General features: G+C 46.1%; 1 pseudogene; it reads right to left on the bottom strand.

Moving 5' to 3' along the window:
• Positions 1–7,485: 7,485 nt before the first annotated feature.
• LOC127688007 (proliferation-associated protein 2G4-like) lies at positions 7,486–8,613 on the bottom strand (annotated as a pseudogene).
• Positions 8,614–10,208: the final 1,595 nt, after the last annotated feature.

Genomic DNA, 10,208 nt, shown 5'->3' with positions numbered 1-10,208 from the left:
GTTTGCCATTCTGCATGCTTGATATGAAAACTAGAGGAATATTGTATAAAAAAATGGTAAATTTTCAGGGACTATGATCATCTCAGGTTGGCATAACAAAATGCCAGGGAGGAGAGGGCTTGTGTAATAGAAATTGATGTCCCCACAACTCTGAAGGTCTCCTCTCTCCCCTTGTAGGCGGCCATATTGAGAGAGCGGGCACATGATCTCCGTCCATATGGATTTGAACTCCGATCTAGGAAGTTTGCTGGGTGAGGAGGGTGCAGAGCCGGGAAACATACTTGGCTGACTGACAACATTATCTCAGGAGGTGAAAAGTTGAACTCTGCGTGTGTATAGACCAGAGGCCCATGTCTTCCTCCATTGCTTTCAACACTGTTTTTTGAGACGGGGTCTCTTGCTGAACTCAGAGACTGCCAGTTTGGCTAGACTGACTGGCCAGCAAGATCTGGAGTTCTGCCTGTCCGTCCCTGGGACTACAGGCAGAGGACACTGTGTTCATTTGGTATTTTAACATGTTTTCTTGGGGGTGGTGATGATGGTGGTCAAATTCACATTGTCATGGTTGCAGAAGTATTCTGTCCATTGCTCTAGCCCCCAAAATGAACTTCTCAATTTTAAAATTTTATGTGTTTGGGTATTTTATCTGCATACATGTGTGTGGACTACATGTGTGAAGTACCTGACAAGGCCAGCAGAGGGTGTCAGGCTTCTGGAACTGGAACTATAGATGGATGTGGACGGTGGCAACCCAAACCTCCACAGAACTCTTGGCCCCATCGTATCCACCTTCAGAGTATAAAAAGATAGTGAAGAGGAAAATAGATCAGGAAAGAGATTTAGAGCTGTGGCAGCACTATGCCTCAGTCTCTACTCTGCATGCGTATGTGTGTATGTGTGTGTGTGTATACATGTATGTGAAAATACATGTGCATGTGTGTGTGAGTGTGTATGCACATGTGAATGTGTGTATGTATATGTGCTAGATGTGTGTTGTTTGTGTGCATGTGTGTATGTACATGCATACATATGTGTATACATGTGCATGAGTGTGTAAGTACGTGTGTTCCGGGAAGAGAGACAAAAGACATAGGAGACAAATTCATTCTCCCTCCTCCCACCACAGGCTTGCAAATGACAACCCAGTGTGGGCAAGAGTCATGCTGTGAAATCAAATTATAAAGCCTGATTATTACACAGAAACGGGCATTGATTCAGATCACCACACTGCACCTATTGTTTGTCACTTCAGGTGATTCAGTGTGTCACAAGACTGAGCTTGAAGTGATGGGTGAGCCCCAGCTTTTATTCGGTGATAGACAGAGTCACCCCATGTGCAATCCTGATTAAAGAGAACACTGGGCTCCGACTACCTCATCCAACAAGAAGCAAGGCGCCAAAGTGCAGAGTCCATACAGAGGGAGGAGGCTGGCGTGGTGCTGTGGGCTTCACAGTAGATGACTGTAGCTTTTCCCATAAATGTGATCCTCAAGCAAGCAGGCGTCTGCCCGGGCCTAGCTGCATCTGTGAACTTGGAGATTCACCAAGACCCCCTGGTATGCCCTCTGTGGATGCCAAGGGTTTACGATGCTATATTTTGGAAGGTTTTTCCACTTTAAAATTGTGCCTTGGCACCTAAAGGATTAGCCTCCAACTATCCAGAAAATGAAGCTTTGAGAAAGAGAGTGCTTTGAGGTTTTGCTAACCCACCCCAGTCCCAGGGGGTGCATGCATGCCTCTCTGCAGGTGTGGAGGGGGCAGCTCAGAGGCTTGCAGATCCTCTCAGCAGCACCTCTTTGCTGCTGTTTCTTTACTCAAAATTGAGCTCAATGGTCTCCTTTGGGAAGCTTGCCTTACCTCTGAGGCCAGCTTGCTCCTTTCTTCCTAGATGAACCATCAATCTCTGTTCAAGAATTTGTAAATACCCTTCCTCCTTATCTGCTCCTCCGGCTCTCCAGAAGATGGCCGATGCCCTGGAAGTAAGGAGCATGGTGCCTTGGTGGGCGTGTGAAAGTATGTTTGCAATCCCCGCACTCAGGAGGCAGAAGCAGAGGATCATGGGTTTGCGGACTGTCAGGAATATGCAGCAAAAGTTATTTCAGGGCTGACAAGATGGTAGAGAAGGAAAAACACTTGTTACTTAGGTTTGGCTGACTGTATTTGATTCCTAGAACCCACATAAACGGAGAGACCCGAGTCTGCACAGAGTCCTCCCACTGCCACGTGCGAGGGATATCACGTACACAACCTTCCCAAGGAGCAAGTGCAATTCCTAAAGAAATTGTCCTCCACATCAAATGAAACAAGCGAAGAACCAAACCAAAGCAAAGACTAAATGGCATACTTCATCCATTTGGAGATAGGTATTCTCCCTTGCAATTATACATCTTTGAAATTAGAATAGCTTCTAATGATATGCCTTTAATTCATTGGCAATCACATTTTCTTCGTGTTGCATACTTTTGTTACAGCCATGCATAAAACATGTCTTACATCCGACAGTGACTTGGAACCAGTGAAATGTCCTGTGCTCTCACTAACCATTAACACATGACCTGCCATGGGGTAGGTGCTCAATAAATACAGGAAGTAAGAAGGTTTTGTGGGAGTCATGATGTAGTAAGACCATCAACGGATAGTAAAGCCATAGAGAGTAGGCTGTTTAGACTCTAGCCATCTTCCAGACAATGGAGGGGGATATATTAGTTGGGATAGCCTGAGCTGCTGTGCTAGCTATATCCCCCACCATGCACTCCAAAGGATTTTATTATTTTATTTTATTTTATTTTATTTTATTTTGACTAACATTGGCTCCCTAGAGCAGGCAGTCCTCTTTGATGGTGGCTGCCCTCACAGAGAAAGACCTCTAGAAGTCAGATCCTTCTTCACTGGGTATCTTATTGCCTTAGGACCTCCCACTCTCTGAAGGCACAAAATGTCTTCTAAAAAAAATGGGTTCTCTCTCTTTTTGAATACTGTTTTCTTTGAGTTATAGTCGATGGAGAAAGACCATTCTGCTGGTGACATCTGGCCCAGGACTTGCTGAACTAACAATGTTTGAGAGCCAGCTAAGGAACAAACACAGACAGCGACGTTCTGGAACAAAAATAACAGACTCCCTGTTTGACTAACGTTTCTATAACCATCAGGCTAATGACTTCCTGAATCCCTCGGCCAGTCTTGCCCAAGCCCAGCCCCTTGCCATGCGACTCTGTTCACAAAACCCTGGCTTGGAATGAAAGACGCCAACAGTGTTCTTACTGTCTCAGTTCCTCTCTGTCTGTAGAGAGAGCAACGTTTTTATTACGCCATTCCAGTTTAAATCTTTGCTTCGCCTGACTCCAGCCAGACTCAGTTCCTACCATACCCTTACTCTCGCATCTAGGCGGAAGGGCAGTACAGTGAGGAGAGGCCTCTGTGTGGAAATGGTTTCTACGGCTCCTGCTTACCCTACACTGCTGGGCCTCTGCTGTTGTCACACTGAAGGGCAAGGAAAGCTGGGGGCTTGGGGTGGGGTGAGGTGGGATGTTGTAAAACAGACCATGGGCTGGACATCCCTGTGGCTGATAGAAATGGAGCATCTGTGCTGATGGGCAGCTGCCTCTCCCCACCCTAGGGAGCCACTGGACGGCCGCCTCCATCAGGGGGAGCTGTCTGCTTCTTGCTGCAAGTTTAATTTAAATGTGAGCTTTCAGTGATATTAACCAAACATTTCTCAGTTGCAAGAGGCAGAATGCCAACTCTGACTGGTCTTAGGGAAAATGGAAATATCCTAGTTAAGTGGAGCTAGGCTGAGGAACTCAAATAATGTCAATTCCCACTCCTTCTCCTGTTTCCATTCCTCTCTACTTTCCCTGGGAAGGCATTCCTTCAGAGGCAGCAGCAAGAGGTCTGGTAGGGCCTTCCAGCCCCTGGTCTCAGAAAACGAAAACTTTCATTCTCATAGATGCTGTTAATCTGCACTCCTTCCCCAAGGAGGGGCGCAGGACCCAGTTAAGGACATGCAGGATCTTTTATTGAGGGAGGGTGTTCAGAACCCAGTCCACAACAAAACTGTAAACTCGTGTAAATATTCTGAGATTATATTTGTGATTGTTTTTGTCTCCCCCCACCCCCATCGCCTAATTGCAAGGGTGGACTTTGTAGGTGATAAACATGGGCATTACTGGGTCTAGATGAAAAATACCCTGCAGTGGAGAGCAGTGTGTGTGTGTGTGTGTGTCTATATGTGTTGTGTGTGTATGTATGTGTATGTATGTATGTATGTATGTGTGTGTGTATGGTGTATATATATGTGTATGTATGGTGCATCTATGTATGGTATGTATGTGTATGCTGTGTGTATGTGTCTGTCTGTATGTATGTGTGTATGATGTATATGTGTGAGTGTGTGTGTGTGTGTGTGGTGTGTCTGTCTGTCTGTCTGTAGGGTGTATGTGTGTGAGTGTGTGTGTTACTATTAGGAAGGAGGAATAGAAGAAGGGAAGTTTTTTACTGTTCCCAGCGCCTCTCCAAATTCCCCTCCAGCCACTCCCACCACGTGCTGTTCTCAGCTATCGTGGAACTTGAGGTCCCCTCTTACCTCCTTCTGGAATGACTTTGCTCTCGTCCCATTGTGGAAACCAGCTCATGGCCACCTCCTCTGTGAAGCTCTTCTTGACCCCTCTCCACAGACAGTATTTACATTACATCCAAACCCACTGCCCTTTGAGCTGTACAAGAGGAGGCTCCTACAGACTTGAGTCCTGAGGTCCTGCCACCCTGGCCTCCTTACATCTGGGTACACATCTGGGCTGGGCTGGAAGCAGTTTGCCATGTGTTGTGTTGGCTGAGTCCTCAGAGGTGTCAAACACCCTCTCATCCAAAACAAACATGCGTGCTGAGGAAACACCCACCAAACAGAGGCTGTAGGGGGTGGGGGACGTCTTCAAGGAGCTGGCCTCCCACAAAGCTCCAATTAGCCCCCAAATTATCTCCTGTGTCACGTGTGCAAGGATTTCTAACCAAAATTTGCTGGAAAATGGATTCTCAATGCTTCTGTCTATTTACCTAATACTTAACCCAAGGATAACAGCACACATACAAATTTAAAATAAAACACATGTTAGTTTTTTTTAAAATAAAAATTCGAAACAGATGGTCTCTTTTAAGACAAATATTTATTCCCCTGACATTTTTTTCACTTACATGTTTATATTTTTAAATATAGGCTTTATGCAAAGACCTTAGCAATGTCAGGATAATAAAATCCATGTTGTTGGTAATTGTCTATTTCCTAGAAGCGTAGGACTGTGAGCAGCCTCCAGAAGCTGTCTCTGGCATCTCCCTCCTCCAGGCAGGCCAACGTGCAACCAGCTGAGACCAACTTGTGTTTATTCTGTTTATTTTGGAGCCTTTGGAGGAAGGAAGTTGTAAACTCTTTCTGACTCATGGACTCGAGCTTGCGCGATGGATCCTGCGCAGAGAGAGGAGCTGCTGGATAGGACAGAGCTCAGAGCCAAGCTGGTGGGAAGCCTTTGCTTCCCTGGTGTCTTCCTGGGTACACTCTCGATCACCCAGGCCAGGACTTGCAGTTTAGCTGCTTTGGCATAGTATCTTACCCTACTTTGAGTTCAAGTACCCACTTTTGACAGGCATAGCTCTGATCTTGACTGGGAAACTCAAGTTTTTCTCCTTCTAGGGTTAGTGAGTAACAATCAAAAAGAAGAATCAAATGTGTGAGCTACTAAACAGGAAAAGAGGGACATTTACTATTGGCAAGAAGGAGCCAGAAGTCCTTGAGAAATATCCAAAGCAAACTAACTCATCTGTGTTCTTGAGACAGTTAGCGTTTGCTGTGTAACACACCATCTGAAAAATGTAGTGACTTAGGACTAGTGAGATGACTCAGTAGGTAAGGGTGTTTGCTGCCAAGCCTTAAGACTTGAGTTCAATTCCCAGGACTCCATGGTGGAAGGAGATTACTGACTCCTCCAAGTTGTCCTCTAATGTCTACATATATGCCATAGTATGAAAATAGGTGTTTCTACAAATACAATAAAGAAGCAAATAAATATAAAAATTGTTTTAAAATGTATGGAGTTAAAGTAACAAGATATTATTTTTTATTATTCTGTGGGCAAAGTAGGCAGATTGGAATGGTTTAGGAAGGCTCACACTCACGTCTGCTGATTGGCTCTGTGTCAGCAGAGAATTCTTGTCTGTGTGCTTCTCATCCAGCAGGCTAGCCTGGGCTTGCTCACAGTGTGAGAGTGATCAGGTCAGCTCAAGAAAATTCCACCAGACCCCTCCCCTCCTGGAAGAGAAAGGTCACAAAGAACATAGGCACCTCCCGTGTCCTGAAGGGAGGGGCTGATTACACTCCTCAGACCACAGGGAGGGGGACCGAGCATGAGTCACCTGCCGCGTGTTGGCCACCTACAGACAAAGGCAATACCAGTTTAAAAGCCACACTGTTCTACCAATCACATTGTGCCTAATGGCTGCTGCTTTGAAAACTGTATAAAAGCTCGCTGTACAGGCTGCGAGGGGTCACTCTCTCTCTCCTTCATGTGCAGGGCGACCCCAGCATGCTGGAACAATAAAACTCCTCTTGCTTTTGCATCGATTCATGGGTCTTCATTGTTCACTCAGGGGTCTCTGATAAGTTAAGGCTCGCCAGAGTCTTACAGTAGTTGAAAGTTTCTCAAGAGGAGAAAGCCCCAAGTGATTTAAAGTCTCTCAGTGCTTGTTGTTAGCCCGTCATCCAAACACCAAGTCATGGGGTCAGCCTAGGGTCACAACAGACAGGTATTTCTCAAGCATGGATATCAGGGTCACCGTGGCAAGCTTACCTAGTTGTTCCTCCGTCTAGTTACCTGATAACAAAATCGGTCTGAGGTCACCAGCCTTAAGCTGTCATTCCAAGTAGGAAGTGTGAAAACATAGGTCAGATTAAACCCCTCTGTAGCTTACATGTTTTCAAAGTTCGTGTCAAGCTTCTAATGAAATCTGAATTCCTCTCGAGGGTTTACAAACGCACTGTGGTCTGGGCTCTGTCTTCTGTTTTATTTTGTTAATTTTTTTCTCATCCTCATTTACCTACTAAAGCCAGTCCTAATGATTTTCTGTCTGTTTTGTTTTTAAGACAGTGTGGCCTTGAACTCATTATGTAGCCGAGGGTGATGTTGAATATACAATCCTCTATCTTCTGTTTTTGTTTTTGGTTTTTTTTTTTTGACTCCTGATTTTATTATTTAATTTCTTTTTCTACTAAAAGTAGTCTTCAGTGACTGGGAAGCCTGGCCTCCCAACACCAGAGTCAGTCAGAGCTGGTTTTTTGTTGAAAATAGTGGGTGAGTGGGTGGGGGACCGGGATGAAGGCAGAAACCTCCCCACCCGCTCTGCTGCTAGTCTTGAGTGGTGAAGATGAACTGCCCTTGACAGAGCTTGGGGTGCAGTGGGAGGGGGTGAGGCAGGAATGACAAACTGGGGAGGGGACCCACCTCAGTCTTCAGCTCCATTCTCTTCTAATGTTTCTCCACTGGTGACATTCTCTGCAGTCTTGGAGGCCTTCTTTTTCTTTCTTTCCTGGGTTTTTTGACTTGCAGAACTCTGGAGAAGAACCTTAAGTTCTGTACCCTGAACCTCCATCTCAGACTTGTACAGGTCAGGCTCATAGGGACCACAGGTTATCTGAATGGGGCCATTGGGCATGAGTAGAACTGTAAATTTAAACTGGGCAACAAACTCACCCTCCTTCTCATAGAGACCATTAAATGGCTGTAGTAACTCATGTTTGGCACACTCTACCACACACATTCCAGCCTCTTCTCATCTTCAAATGCTCTTAAAGTAAAGGGCATAGCATCAAAATGCCTTTCCACCTCACTGAAAAAGGCATGTGAAGTTTCCATTTTCAGGCCATGTTGTTTAGAGGGGTCTCACTTGTAGATGGTAGTTCTTCGTCCTGCATCTTTTGGCCTTTGCCTGAGCTGACAGGACATCCACAGCATAAACCTCACACACCTCAAATTCTGCCTTTTTGTGGTCCTTCTTCTGCTGGTTTGTAGGATTCTGGATAATGGTTCTCTCGCCATCGATCACAGGTTGCTTCAACTGGTGTGACAGCGTGCACAGGTGTGTGACAGGTGTGTCTATTGGCGTGCAATTAAATGAGTGAGCAACTTTGTTCCAGGATTCTGTCACTTGTGTGTTCTGGTTTCCAGGTCTGGCCAGTCGGAAAGCAGCTTCAGCACACAGGTGAGTGGACTCAGTGACATCTGCGTTACACCCCGTTACCTGGGTCCCCTGAGCTATACCAGTTACGAAAGTGTGAGCCACGCTGGCTATGAAGCCATCCCCGTGAACCCCAAGGTCAATTTTTACCAAGTCACCTTCCTTGAGTATATAGCCCTGGTCACTCTTCAAAGGGGAGAAGTGAGGCACACAGTTAATTACGGAAATGCTGGTAGGAAAGGCAATACCTTTCTTCATCTCCTTTTCCTTCTCGAAGATCTTCCCTGTCTCTTCCAGGATCATGGCGTCATCTTTCTCACACAAGCTCAGTCCAGACACACCTGAGCTGGAGGCTTCCACCAAAGATCGAAGCACCCGGTTGGCGACGTCGCCCCATCATGACCAGGTCCTTGGTGATAGCGAGGAAAGCAAGGGAGCAGGAGGGCGGGCAGAGAGCCTATCTCCTGTTGTTTAAGGTGGGACTTGGGACCTCACCAAGGGCTTTGTGAATGCTCATCCAGCTGAGCCATGTCCTGCAGACAGCCACAGTAGAGCTCGTCGCCTCTCATTTGGAGCCTCTGTATGGAAAGGCCACTCCTGCCACTCGGATCTTTGCAACACTGCTTCTTCCTTTTCCTTCCAATTGCTATCTCTTGAAAGGTGGATGAGCCCTGAACGTCTATACTCAGGTGTTTATCAATTCTCTATCACTAAAGCATCCTCCCTCTCCACCCCTCTTCCAGTTAGAATGCTGGCAGTTCCAGGCTAGCACCTCAAAGTCCTGCTTGCTGTCACCCCTCTAGCATCCAGAACATCGCTTGGCACGTGCTGTGCAGTTTCATCATCTGAACCAAATACGCAAGAGAAATAGCTTAAGGAGGAAAGATTTATTTTAGCTCGTGGTTTCAGAAGCTTTAGTTCATCATGGCAGGGGTCATGAGGCCTGGAAGAGCACATCTGGTCACTTCGTGGTCATCAGGAAGCAGAGAGAGAGAGAGAGAGAGAGAGAGAGAGAGATTCCCCCTTTTATTCTTCCAAAGAGGTCACTCCGGGCAGTTTATGCGCTCTTAATTAACCAGCGTGGGAAGCACCTTCACAGACACATCCAGAGGTGGGCTTCAGTGTTTCCAGGGCAAGTCTCAATCCAATCAGGTAGAGGAACATGACCCACCATGGCAATAATGTACTCATGAAAGATTTCTATGTGGTCTTTTTCATCTTAATTTCTCTTTTGTTCTCGATTACATTGTCAAACAAATAGAAAATGCCTCTACTATGCAGTGGTAATTTAATCTGCCTCCTTCTCTGTAGCCATTCTGTAAAACACAAGGCTCTCTAAACCCAGGGCTGGTATTCCTGAATGAACTGCCTGAGACTCTCCATCTGTGCTGGTTTGCTCTATAAACCCAAACTCCAGAAACAAAAAGTTAAGATCACACACAGTGATACATTATGATAATAATTTCTTTCTTTTCTTTTCCTTTTTTTTTGCAATAGCATTTATAATGTGACCTTGTCTTAAAAATATTTTAAAAGTTAAAAAAAAATGTCAAATAGCACCAGAGGACTAATGAAAAGCAACAGTTGTCTGTCCTTCCGCCCTCTCTCCTGCCTCCTGCCAGGCTCCTGAGAGCCTGCTTTATCTGTTCCCCTTTTAGTTCTGAAGCATGGCTAATGGCGAGCTTGTCCCGGTCTCTTTTGATTTATCAACTTCAGGCATCATCTTCTGCCGTGGGGCTATGATGGATGAGGATCTAGTTCCCCTCTCGTCCTTTCATGTTGCAGACTTTCCTCAATGTCTGACCCTGGGGAGCCAGGACCATCTGACCCAAAGGTCACTAGGAGCTCTGAGCTCGCTGGTGCCCCTGGGATGCTCTGGTCACCTTGTTGTGGGCTCCTGGCGTGCATGGATAGTGGGCTTTTGTGTTGTTGTTGCTCCTGTTATGCTGGGCCGTGAGATTGCCCCTCCCTGCCCTGCCCTGCCCTGCCCT

Source organism: Apodemus sylvaticus, chromosome 6, assembly GCF_947179515.1.
Source record: "Apodemus sylvaticus chromosome 6, mApoSyl1.1, whole genome shotgun sequence".
NCBI classification, from domain to species: domain Eukaryota; kingdom Metazoa; phylum Chordata; class Mammalia; order Rodentia; family Muridae; genus Apodemus; species Apodemus sylvaticus.
The sequence above is the reverse complement of the archived record's forward strand: the minus strand, read 5'-3'. Positions and strand labels throughout refer to the sequence as shown.